This window comes from Strongylocentrotus purpuratus, unplaced genomic scaffold, assembly GCF_000002235.5.
Source record: "Strongylocentrotus purpuratus isolate Spur 01 unplaced genomic scaffold, Spur_5.0 spur5_scaffold_12, whole genome shotgun sequence".
NCBI classification, from domain to species: domain Eukaryota; kingdom Metazoa; phylum Echinodermata; class Echinoidea; order Camarodonta; family Strongylocentrotidae; genus Strongylocentrotus; species Strongylocentrotus purpuratus.
In genome coordinates this window covers 14005352-14015543 of record NW_022145597.1, presented here as the reverse complement: position 1 = coordinate 14015543, position 10192 = coordinate 14005352, and the positions used below count along the sequence as shown (strand labels likewise).

At 38.9% G+C, this 10192-nt stretch overlaps 1 long non-coding RNA gene across 1 annotated transcript; it reads right to left on the bottom strand.

The window, feature by feature from the left end:
- Positions 1–6978: 6978 nt before the first annotated feature.
- LOC762805 lies at positions 6979–10140 on the bottom strand. Its single transcript, XR_971838.2, has 4 exons — positions 9740–10140; positions 8775–8879; positions 7752–7827; positions 6979–7136 (listed from the first exon to the last, which is right to left on the bottom strand). It is a non-coding gene; the product is annotated as an uncharacterized LOC762805 (long non-coding RNA).
- Positions 10141–10192: the final 52 nt, after the last annotated feature.

The following is a 10192-nucleotide window of genomic DNA, read 5'->3' as shown; positions in this document are numbered from 1 at the left end:
TTCACATTTTGTCTCATATACATATAGATAGAACTTTTCTTGGCCACAGAAACCAACTCTCCTTTAAACACAAGTGTCATATGGTATTACTTTATCTCCCATGCCATTGATGGCTATAAGTTGGTTATTTTACCTTATTGCTAAAAAAAGCCTAAATGCTTGTAAGCAAGCAACCAGACGGCCGACCAGGCGCGGATCCAGGATTTCTTAGGGGAGGGGGCCCAAATTTGAAATTATGCAAGCCAAATATTGGTATGTAATGGTGACCAGCAGTGATGTAATTGGGGGGGGGGGGGTGGGTGGGTGCAGGGAGGGACGAGTTTTCCCCCTCCCTCCTTCACGAAGCGCGGAAGCTTTGACATTTCAATAAATTATTAGAGAAAGGAGACGATTCGTTGTACCTTTCCCAAAAATAATCCTCGTCTGAATTATGTTCCCCCCCCCCCCCTCACGCGGAAGCTTTTACGTTTCACTAAATCATTAGAGAAAGAAGACGATTTGTTGTACCGTTGTCGACTCTAAATCCTTGTCTAAATTTCGTTCCCCCCCCCCCCTTGACGTTTTATTAATTTTTTAGAGAAAGAAGACCAATCGTTGTAACGTTCTCGACTCTTAATCCTTGTCTAAATTTCGTTCCCCCCGGCCCCCCCCTTGACGTTTTATTATTTTTTTAGAGAAAGAAGACCAATCGTTGTAACGTTCTCTACTCTTAATCCTTGTCTAAATTTCGTTCCCCCCCCCCTTGACGTTTTATTAATTTTTTAGAGAAAGAAGACCAATCGTTGTAACGTTCTCGACTCTTAATCCTTGTCTAAATTTCGTTCCCCCCGGCCCCCCCTTGACGTTTTATTATTTTTTTGGAGAAAGAAGACCAATCGTTGTAACGTTCTCGACTCTTAATCCTTGTCTAAATTTCGTTCCCCCCGGCCCCCCTTGACGTTTTATTATTTTTTTAGAGAAAGAAGACCAATCGTTGTAACGTTCTCGACTCTTAATCCTTGTCTAAATTTCGTTCCCCCCGGCCCCCCTTGACGTTTTATTATTTTTTTAGAGAAAGAAGACCAATCGTTGTAACGTTCTCGACTCTTAATCCTTGTCTAAATATCAAAAATGTTCTTTGTCTACACCCTTTTCTTCATACGTCCTCTTCCTTTTCACCCCTCTATTTTTTGGGGCGGCGTTTTTTGGGGGGACCATACTGCCCCCCTGGCTACGCGCCTGCGGTCAGATGAACATATTATGTTTATACCTTGTCCGCCCGGAAGGTCAGGGGTTTAAGGCAATAATTTATGGTCAGATTAGCACTCAGGGGTCCGCCTTAGGGCCCTAGGCGGGGTCCAGAGGGCAGAGCCCCGGAAGTTCAGGGGTTTTAGGCATTTAATTACGGTCAGATGAGCATTATTTTGATACCTAATTGTGACACTGGCAGGTCCCTAATTGGCGTGGGGTTCAGGGGTCGGAGCCCTTGGAAGCCCAAGGGTTTTAGGCACTCAATTACTCTACCTCATCGTATGGGAAATGTTGTTTCCACAGAGTTTTGGATAATCTAATTACAAAAATAATGATAGCATTCAAGAGAGTGCGTTTCTATCTACTAGTGGGTGTTTTTAAAGTTTTTAATTTAGGCACAGGCTTTGGAGTTTTGGTTTAATGGATTTTGTGTGGCATTTTCTTGGGTTATGTAAAATGGATTTCAAGTTTAAAGATAATAGTCACGTTTGTATAGAGCTCCTATGTGTCGTACGCCTTACATAATGACCCCGGTCATTGGATTCCATTGCTAACAAAAAGTCGTGTATAGGTTTACTAGGAGATCCTCTCCGAAGCCGCTATCAATGTTATTGGAGACAGTCGAGTTATGGTACGTTGTTCCTTAATCATGGTCTATATAGCTTTTTGAGCAAATGCTGAACCATGTATAATATTTTGATTATGATCTACGCGTAAAAACACATACACATATCAACATATAATTTAACTCGTGATTAAAAATGTGGATTTTCTATACCTTCACATTATGTCTCATTTACATATAGATAGAACTTTTCTTGGCCACAGAAACCAACTCTCCTTTAAACACAAGTGCCATATGGTATTACTTTATCTCCCATGCCATTGATGGCTATTAGGTGGTTATTTTACCTTACTGCTAAAAAAGCCTAAATGCTTGTAAGCAAGCAACCAGACGGCCGACCAGGCGCGGATCCAGGATTTCTTAGGGGGGCCCAAATTTGAAATTATGCGAGCCAAATATGGGTACGTAATGGTGACCAGCAGTGATGTAATTGGGGGGGGGGGGGGGGGTGTGGGTGCAGGGAGGGACGAGTTTTCCCCCTCCCTCCTTCGCGAAGCGCGGAAGCTTTGACATTTCAATAAATTATTAGAGAAAGGAGACGATTCGTTGTACCGTTCCCAAAAATAATCTGAATTATGTTCCCCCCCCCTCACGCGGAAGCTTTTACGTTTCATTAAATCATTAGAGAAAGAAGACTATTCATTGTGTCGTTATCGACTCTTAATCTTCGTCTAAATTCAGGTTCCCCCCTCTCGCGCGAAGCGCGGAAGATTTTACGTTTCATTAAATTATTAGAGAAAGAAGACGAATCGTTGTAACGTTTTCGACTCTTAATCCTTGTCTGAGTTTCAAAATGTTCTTTGTCTACTCCCTTTTCCTTTTCACTCCTCTCTTTTTTTGGCCGGCATTTTTTGGGGGGACCACCCCACCGCCCCCCTGGCTACGCGCCTGCGGTCAGATGAACATATGTTGATACCTTGTCCGCCCCGGAAGCTCAGGGGTTTAAGGCAATAATATACGGTCAGATTAGCACTCAGGGGTCCGCCTTAGGGCCCTCGGCGGGGTCCAGGGGCAGAGCCCCCGAAGTTCAGGGTTTTAGACATTTAATTACGGTCAGATAAGCATTATTTTGATACCTAATTGTGACACTGGCAGGTTACTAATTGGCGTGGGGTTCAGGGGTCGGAGCCCCCGGAAGCCCAAGGGTTTTAGGCACTCAATTACGGTCAGATGAGTATCAAGGGGCCCGCCTTAGGGCTCTTTGTCGGGTCCAGGGGGCAAAGCCCCCGGAAGTTCAAGGGTTTTAGGTGTTTAATTACGGTCAGATGAGCATTTTTTGATACCTTATTATTTTGTGACACTGGCAGGAAACTATTTGGCGTGGGGTCCAGGCGGAAAAGCCCACAGAAATCAGGGGTTTTAGGCATTAAATTACTAACAGATGAGCATCTAAGGGCCCGCCTTAGGGCCCTAGGTGAAATCCAGGGGCAGAGCCCTCGGGGTTTTAGGCATTTAATCATGGTCAGATGAGCATATTTTGATACCTCATTATAATGTGACACTGGCAGTTAACTATTTTTTTTCTTTCTTGCTCTCTTTCTGTCTATTTCTCTTTAATATACTTTTTCAAAAAAGTGGGGGTGGTGGGGGGGGGGGGGGGGGGGGGGTGGGCGGTTCGAGGATCCCGTTCCCCGCCGTTCCGCGAGCCCTGACATGTAGGCATCTCAAGAAGCATTTCCTTGCCTGGCTGTAAATTTAGGAATGTGTCATTTTCCAACAAACGCATAAAAAAGTATAATATACTTAAAATTATGTCATTTCAGCATTATTTGTAAATCACCGTTATGGAATTAGAAATAAACCACGTTTGAATTTTATTTCCCCAAAGCCCCCCCCCCCTCCCCTATCAGAACGCCAGTGCCCCCCCCCCCCGATCTACACCTTGTTGGCGGGAAAATTGCAACTGATATCCCTTACCTTTCTTCATTCTCTTTCTTTTTCTTTCCCTTTCTCTCCTCTTTTCCTTTCCCTTCCCCTCCTTCTTTCTCTTTTATGTTTGCTGGAGGAGGGCAAGGTCATTTTGGCCCCACCCCGCTCCACACATTGTTGGCGGGATTAACCGCAACTGATCTCCCTTTCTTTTCTACTTTTTCTTTCTTCTTCCTCTTTTTTTGTTCCCTTTTAGCTCTCCTCTTTTAAGGCAAGGGCCTTCCCCCCCCCGATCCACAATCTGTTGGCGGGAAAATTGCAACTGATATCCCCCTTCTTCTGTTTTCTTCTTCCTCTTTTTTCCTTCCCTTTATCTCCTCTTCTTCTTTTATCTTTCCCTTTCCTTCCTTCTATTTTTATTTTTTGATTGGGGGGGGGGAGGCAACAGCCTGGGAGGAAAGTCCTTTTGCCCCACCTCCCCGATCTCCTTCATCCCTCTTTTCCTTTCTTCTTCGTCTTCTTTTTCCCTTTCTCTCCTCTTTCCCTTTCCCTTCTTTTCCCTTTCTCTGTCTCCTTTTTTTTTTGCGGGGGGGGGGGGGTGGCCAAGGCCCGCTCGGCCCCCCCCCCTGGATCCGCGCCTGAGTTAATTGTTTTTTAATCGCTTTTGTTTGTTTGTGTATTTGCTTGTATGTTTATTTATTTATTATCATTTAATTTGTTGCTATTCATCCATCCATCCAGGACTCTTAATCTTAAATTAATGTGGCCGTAGATCAGCGCAGATAATCCATTGAAAAAATAATTTATGAACCGATCCATATAATGTGATGCTTGCTCAATATCTTCCTTCAATTATTCAGAAAACCAACTGAATTTATCCGGTAAATCATTCTTAATTTTAAATTGTGTCCTGTGTATACAAAATGCAGAGATTTCTTTCTTTTTTTTCATTGAGAAAAGTGGAATAAAATTTTGCTTTAACCGTTGGGTGGTGTAACCGTACTACCGAAATCAGGGAGATACAACAAAAATATGTCAAAGCAAAAGGTTTTTATTAAAATTTATTTTCCATCCACCTGATATCGAATAAAATATTTATACTATGCAAATGATCTTACTTCATATAAAATAAATAAAAAAGGGACATATTAAATAATATATACAACCACTTACCACGCAACTCAAATACAAAATAATCCCATATTGTGACGTATGGAATTAAATGTCTATACTATAACATTTCAAATAATATTATTTCGTATACAGAAAAATGATGTAGAAGACAGCTTCGCCTATATTGCATACGTAGGCCTGACAAAATGATACGATATAAAATAAAAATCTGAATGCTGAAAAGTGTTGGTTGGCTATCGTAATTATATATTCATAACAACATTTTAACAAATTACAATCAATAAACAAACAAATAAACAAACAAACGAATAATCAAACAATATTTCAATAAATTTCAAACAATAAACAAAATAACAATTTAAAAAAAAAAATCATACGAGCTGTCAAATATTACACACAATAAACAAACAATATTTTAACCAATTACAAACGATAAACAAACAACAAATACGAGTTATCAGGTTAGAAAAAGTGTACAAATACAAGACATGTATAATAAAGTTTCGTATACGAAAACAAAGGCAGGTTATATACAGCGTATCTATGTTAGATATGAATGTAGGTTGCATACTTTGAAAGTAGGCAAGGGGGTAACTTATTGTGAATGCTTTACAATTTTTGTCATTATGAAAAATAGAGAGGGGCGGCACGGAACCCGGGAATGATGATTTTAAAAAAGGGGGGAGGGGGTCATAGACAAGTTCTCAGCCTCCCCCCTCCCCGCCCACCCCCCCCCCCCCCGCTCTCACCCTCCGTTGATTCTCTTGTCTTTAGCTGTTTCACTCCCTTTCAGCCTTTCATATACATCGTACATTCTCTTCATTAGGAATTCAAAATGAATATATCAAAGTGTAGATTTTGCATCGTCTTTCTCAATTGAATGATTTGGGGGTGTTGTCTAGTTGAAACATACCACCGCAGTACATAGATTTGTGTCTATGTACATAACAATCATAAATACATGATTATAATCAAATCATTCATAATGATGGTATCACGGAATCACGATACATGATATGGGACACCTTTTTAATGTGAAAATAATGATGATGAGACCCAACATAAAGGGTGATGAAATTGAAAATAATAAAGTACTGAAACTATGCTTACCCGAATGTGCAGCTTCAAGTTTAATAAATCCAAATTAATATTAATTTTATTGTTAACAAAATTCCCCAGTGAGCGGTATTTTCCTATGTTTATTACGTCACAGAACTCGATACTGTGCATGTTATAGCTCTCACCATGTATAAAAAAAAGGCACTCCTGGTATTTTGAGCATAGTAAGCATTTTATTAAGAAAATGCGATTGGATATTAATGATGTGTCGAGCATAATCGTTAATCATTGGCTTCAGTAATGTTTTATAATTCAGCCTATTCACTGTCACGCTGTATTGCACTTCCGAATATCTTATCATGCATGGGCTTTCTCACTTTTTGCTCATCGATTCGTCAGCGGCAAAGGCCGGTACCCTTCCTGGTACTTTGTAAAACTTTGATCCTCCTCATCGTCGGGCCCCTTGATGGCTTCGAACCCCGTCGAGATTTCGACGAACCGCCGATCCTTTGTCTCAGGCATGTAGAGGAGAATGATGAAGGTGGTGATTGCGAGGGAACCAGCGAAAATGAAAAAAGTGTAGGCGCCGATCGTCAACTGATGGTTTAAAAAAAAAGGGGGGGGGGGGAATTGGTTTGAGAGAGTTAAACTTAGAGACAGGTTAGAATTTAGGCAGAGACAAACCTAAAGCCAGCTAAATACAATTAAGGAGGTAAAGAAAGGGATGAAGAGAGAGAGAGAGAGAGAGAGAGAGAGAGAGAGAGAGAAGGGGTGGAGATTTTAACAGAGACACAGGAAAAAACTGAACGGCGGAAAGAAAGAACAATAACATTGCAAGCGAAGCACTTTATAATGTTAGCACCTTTCCTCGTTAGATGTATAGTTTACCCTCCGTATATTCGAGTTTGTCAATATAATCTATATGCAATTTCTCGGCGCATATGAAAAACCTATCGGCATAAAAAAACATAATCACAAGTAAAAACAAGAAAATTAATGAACGGACGAACAACGAATCTTGTTTTTCTTTTCTAACCAGGAGTCAAATTATTGCAAATCAATTAATCGTCACAGCTAAAAATTGTACTCACTAAAAGAACGGGGAAGATGAACTGGATGATGACGTCGACCCACCAGTTTATCTGTTGTGTAACGGAGAGGGCGGCCTGTCTAGGACCAACAGACCACAGTTCAGAACAGACTAATGGGGTGAATATTGCTGTGAAAATCAACCGTCAACCGACATAAAAGACAAATAAAAGAGTGAAAACGGGGTAAAACAGCTAGTTTTCATGAAGTTTCGTATACATCTGATGTTTGGGTTATTAGCACGAAAATGAATGCAAATCATTATCTTCTACCTTTTTTGTTCGGGTTATTGTACCCTCTTCTTTGTTCAGTATAACTTCAGTAGAAAGATCCTCATTTTTATATATAATATTCGTGATACCAAACCCTTAGAAATACGAGTCTCCGGAATGACGGGCCAAATTTCTTTTTATTTAGAAACCTAATTTGTGAGCTCAGAATACAACTTTAAAATTATATTACTATTGAGCAAAACATATACGAATATCTTAGTTTTTGTTCTTGATCATTTCCATAATATTGATAATAGGCCAACAACAATTCGAACAACCAAAGCGAAAACACTTAATAGATTAAAAGAAAACTTAGATTATTTAACTATTTAAAAGGATCACAAAAAACAAAACACAAAAAGCAGCGAAAGCAATTTAATTTTTTTTTAATTGATGCCACCTCTTTTAAAGCGACTCTTTTGAAACATGATCCAGTTGACGAATATTTTCTTCTCTTGCCGAAGTGTTCTTACCTGGACCTAGTGCGTATGCAATGAAAAAGACACAGACAGCTATGAGGGCAAACCATGATAGCCATGAGACATGGTGCTGGAAATGGAAAGAAAGAAATTAAATGTAGTTTGAAATCTGGTAAAGGAATTCAACGGAAGTCGTTGTATGCCAGTCTCTATATGCATCTCAAGAAGTAAGGATAAACAAAAGATGCATACAATGGTATACATGTTTACATAATAGTCTGCACTGTGCAATATGAATTTCACAAGATTGAAACAACGAACTATTATGATTTATGATAGAACAGCGTTTTTCGACCTTGTTTTTAGTCACGGCACTCTTTTAAGGAATAACAAATTTCTCGTCACCCCAATCCCAAATTTATCACAGAAGATAATCGTTTTGCATCACTGTGGCACTCGTCAACATCAGATTTCTGTTTTTAATTTTGTTTTAAATAAATATGATAGAAATGTTATCAAAATACACTAAATACATGTAAAATAAACGACTAAGTATGTGGGCACCTTGCTGCCAAACACATGAATACAGAATCCCCAAATTATCACAGAAGATATATTTTGCATCATTCCGGCACTCGTCAACATCAGACTTCTGTTTCTTAGAGCAATTTTTGTTTAAATGGTACAAATGTTATCAAAAAACACTAGATACATTGCAAGATAAACAATTAAGTGTGTGGGCACCTTTCTGCCGAACGCATGAATACAGAATTCATTTATTCAATCACCTTGATTCACGCTTATGAGGATATTCGGGCATCTCGTTGCCAAGAATTATCTTCCTGTTTCAAAACGTTGCAAGGGAGTCAAACTGTAAAAAATGCGAGGTATAAGGTAGACCTATTTGGTCAAACATGTGTCGGTCACGAGCGGCAGAGGATACATGTCATAACATGTGTATGCAATTATTATATGTCTATGCATCATAATTATGCATATTTATTCATTTTTATAGGACCTATCACTGGTTTATAATATTAAAAAAAGAGTAAAGAATTGATATTTAAAATTAGTTACCTCAAAAATAAGAAACACTGTCAAAGCAGATGCACTCAGCGTTAGTAGCCCGTACATTGAGAGAAGAAAAGGCTTCCGTTGAAATCTTGATATATTGGCGAAGTACTGAAACAACAACAACAACAATATACGATAGCAACTACTTGTGCGTTACCTTTTGAAATATGCGAACATGACAAAGAGGTATTACGTAATGCGAACATGAGTTCTATTATATACACAAGAGCATTGAAACTTGTTTCCCCTCGAAAATAGTTGCGATCGAGTTAAGATAACAATTAGGTTGTAAACATATCATAAATCGTTCCATTCTATTTATTAATGAAAAATTGAACTTTTCTTGTCTATCCCGGCCGCCCAAGGGAAACAAAACTTGGTCATTGTAGACAGGTGGTCTTTGTAGACAGGTTCCTTTAGTACATGTTTCGATGAGAAACCAATTTCAAGGGAAACAAAAAATGTGGTCTTGGTAGACAGGCGGTCACTTAAGCAGGTTGACTGTACCATCCTGATACATTTTTTTTCTTACCAGCTTTAAAAAGAAAATGATCTTGTCTTTTTGTCCTTTCCATTTTTTAATAAATTTCCTGTATAATTAATAAAATAATCATTAATCAATAAAACTGTATTTAGCAAACCATTATCTACAGTAGATGTCACTACTCATGACAAATGGCAACGAAATAACAACGTAACACAGCTGAATTGAAAAGAAACATGCACTTAATTCCATATTAAGTGAATATCATTTACATGCTATGAATAATTGTCACATGCATCGAGATAATTGAATAATTTTCATTTGGCCATAATAACAAAAGAACATTCATGAAATGCATTTAAGTGCGGGCCATGCTATGGTTAGTAAACATATAACACTCATAATTACAAAATATCAATAGTGGTTAAGAAGATCTGGGAGATTCGCATTTTAAAGACTTGAATACTGGATTAAGAGTTTGTACCTCAAAAGTAGTTACTGTGCAGAAGACAGCACCCCATGCAAGAGAAGCTAACGCAGTTTGTCTGTCTGTTAGTCCAGCAAGTAAAAATATCTCAGTCGAGTAGAAAACAATCTATAGGAAAAAAAGAGATACAGACGACATTGTTATGAACATCGGTACGTCACAATCGCTATCGATATTGCAAATCGGTTTTACAAACTTTGACCGTCGGGTTCCAGTTCAGTTGATATTTTTCGCGTTTGATAGAAAAGTTGTCGCCTAAATAGAACAAAGAAGTAACAGGCCCATTCTATTCAGATTCAGAATGATGCTAACATCTGCCCAATCATGGGATTTTACTGCGCTTCTTGAAGCAGAAAAAACAACAACAAAAAACAAACAAACAAAGGAAACAAACATGCACACAATATCCCTGATTATTATTAAATGTGCGACGTTGCATAATCTATCTTC